The sequence below is a fragment of the Dromaius novaehollandiae genome, chromosome 1, assembly GCF_036370855.1.
Source record: "Dromaius novaehollandiae isolate bDroNov1 chromosome 1, bDroNov1.hap1, whole genome shotgun sequence".
NCBI lineage: Eukaryota > Metazoa > Chordata > Aves > Casuariiformes > Dromaiidae > Dromaius > Dromaius novaehollandiae.
The window spans coordinates 188220159-188223397 of NC_088098.1; positions in this window are offsets into that span (position 1 = coordinate 188220159).

A 3239-nucleotide genomic window follows, 5' to 3' on the forward strand; every position below is an offset into this window, starting at 1 on the left:
TCTCAACCACCTGCAACCTAAAGAAAGGCAAATATTTATGTACCATTTGGTTTGTTGATTTCAGTGGGCACTGGGAGAGTAAAAAGGATATAGAGGGGTGATAAACAGACTTGTGCGTTCTGATACCTGGGTTTTTTATCCTATCCTATACTGTGTATAATATAAATTATTTATAATAGTAAGTGCCGTCTTTTCCATTCATCTTTAGCCATTTAGCCACTTTTTTTCCACTGTCATTTTGTTTTGAGTTGTCATAGCAAAGGGAGATTTGGAGATGGTAGCAGATTTAACTAAGGTCAAAGCTAAAAAACTGGTGGCATGACTATCTTCCCCCAAAAGAATCAAGCCATCTAACTTTAACAAATAACCTGGGAAAAAAAAAAAACTTCCCAGATCAACACACAAAGTGGCAAAAAGAAAATCCTTTTGCTGGTAATGGTGGCATTCCCAGCAGGGTGTTTTGTCCGTGGAATTATACAAGTAAAACTACCAGCCTTACCTGTGTACTAGATTTACCTATCTAAGATTAAGTCTATTCTTAGAACAAGTCCTTCTGAATCAGTCCAAGGATCATGCAGAAGGAGAGCATGACAGCAAGTTTTGGGGCAGCCATTTTGTGCACGAAGCTGGCAGATGAGATTGCTATCACAGGTGGAGCTGAGGGGGCTGTGAAAAGGAGAATGGGAGATGGGCAGCAGAGCAGGGCAGTCAGGAAAAGTCAGTGCGAAGAGCCTTGAAAAAGCACACATGGATTTCCACTTCTGACTAAGAATGGAAACTGAGGAAATGTCTGCCATAGAAACAGCTTTCAGTTGTCTGCTCCCTCCTCCAGTCTAGGAAAGAAGAATGATAGATACAGTTAGACAGATAAAGATAAGATTTATAGATATATAGATATGCATAGATATAAAATTGGGAATAGTGGTTAAGGGAGAAGAGAAATAAGACATACTGTATCAAGATGTCAAGCAGTTAGTGAGAAATGAGGAGTAGAAGACTATATTATTACTTAAACTGCCCCAGTTTTACATGTTTGAATCCAAAGATTGTGTAGTACAGGCATTAGAAACCTATGATCCTAGTGTAAGAGACGGCACATAAGCCAATTTTAAATTGTACGTGGCCAAGCGGAGGTAAGGCCTGGAGCTAGCATCGTGGCCTTTTAAGAGTGGTATGTGAAAGAGAAAGCAACTCTCAGTCCTGTTGGATGTATGAGCCGTTTTCTGTTGAGGGTAAACAAGGAATCAATTCCATGCCCCCTTTTAGTGACAGCTGGAACAGCGGAAAACCTCTGCTCGAGGCCACAAACACATAGATCTAAACAGAGTGGGTCATCTGCTCCAAGGGGTTTCTGAGATCTCATAAATGATGGGGCAGGGGATTAATTGAACTGAAGCCTTGTACGTGAGAGAGAAGCAGCAGAAACACAAGAGAATGAGAAAGTAGTCCACATACAGACCGCGTTGCACTTACTTGCCTGAGAAAAAAGGAGACTGTGGTTTTGGGAGATGTGATGAGCTGATTTAACACTTCATCTGTGCAGAAGAGGGGAGGCCTTCCTCCCCTCTTCTCCCTCTCCGTTCTTGGCCACATGGTCTCACTGTTTACCATGGTGCTGGTTCTTGTATCCCTCTGCACTGACATAACTCACCAACCCAGCAGAAAACTAACCCAGAAGAAAAACGTAGATAATTTTCTGCTGGATTAGTAAATTGGATTGGCTCATGCATGCAGCATGGGCAAGGGGTGGGACTGCTGGTGGAAGCAGGGGAATATGAAGGGTAAGATGAGGAGGAAGATGCAGTGAGATTTCCTTTTGGGAAAACCTGAGCCATCAGATTGGCTCAGCTGTCTGCGAAACCACAGCCTGAGAGGAAGCGCTGAGATGCATAGCACAGTCTGGAAGTAAGCAGAGAGGTTCTCGTATTGCTTTATTTTTAGTCTGTTCATGGAAACAAGCATTCTTGGTAATAAAATTGGACTATCAAAAAAATTTCATTATCAGCCTCTCTCTCTAATAGAAAGAACCTCAAATATCCTAAATTCTTATCAATCAAAAGGACAGAAGTAGCAACACCCTAAGAGCACTGCTCTTATCTACCTGTGGTAAGCCAACATTATTTGTAAACATGTTTCAAAAGGCAGACAGAGAGTATTTGATCTTGAAAGATAAGTGTATGCTGCCCCAGGAGAGAATTAGATTTACTTTGACTTAGATAATAATAAAATACCATGCCTCAGCCTTCAGCTGTCTTTTGCATACCCATCTTTCTGTAGAGAATATCTGAAGATATCATTAAAGAGAACAAAGGAAAGCAAAATTCAGGAGAACTGTAGCCTTGCATGCTAAAAATGGTGATGAATCCACATCTGCGCCCGCACAGATTCCCACTGGCGTGGGAGCAGAGGTGTCACCTGGAGCAGTTCTCCGTGTGGGAGTGGGACTTCGTTGTTTGTCCCTTATGAAAAAATTCCGCAGTAGTAGTCTAGCAGACTGTAGCTTATGACAGCATATTATTGAAATACTGTATAGTTTCGATGTAGAATGCTGGGATATTTTTTAATGGAAGTTACTACTAGAGCTGAGTAAAACCTTCGGGATCATACCAAATTTGGTTGTAAAGGGCCTAGAGAAATCCCTGTATCCCACCCGCTCTTTGCAAGAATGGCTTTTTACACCTCGGCGGAATATCTGTGAATGATGCAGTTAGCGATGTTGAATTTTGAGGGAGTCGAGAGAGATTTCTCGGAACACCTGGGACAATTTACAGGGCTTGGGTGCAAACTGTGTGATCCGCTCTTTCACCCTGAGAGCACATATAATCAACAGGTTTTGCTCCATGGGTTTTTATTGTGGGCGGGAGAAAAGTTCATTAAATAATACAGCGTTTCGGAGGCTTCCTGCCACCCGCAGGCTTTTGGTCTGATTACAACGGCAACCCGCGGCGCCCCGGGCGCTCCGCCCCCACCGCGGGCAGCCCGAGGGCCCCGAGCCGCCCTCCGCGCCTCCCCGCCGGGGCCGCGCCCGTCCCCGGGGCCTCGGGGCCGCCGCGGGGACGGGGACGGGGACGGGGACGGGGACGGGGGCGCGGCGCGAAACGGGGTCGCAGCGGCCCCGGGGCTGTTTCCAGGCGGGGGTCTGCGCAGGGCCCCGCGGCGGGGCGCGGAGGCGGGGCGCGGTAGCCGCCCGCCCCCGCCGGCGCCTGCCCCCGCTCCGCCCGCCCCGCCGCGGGCAGCGG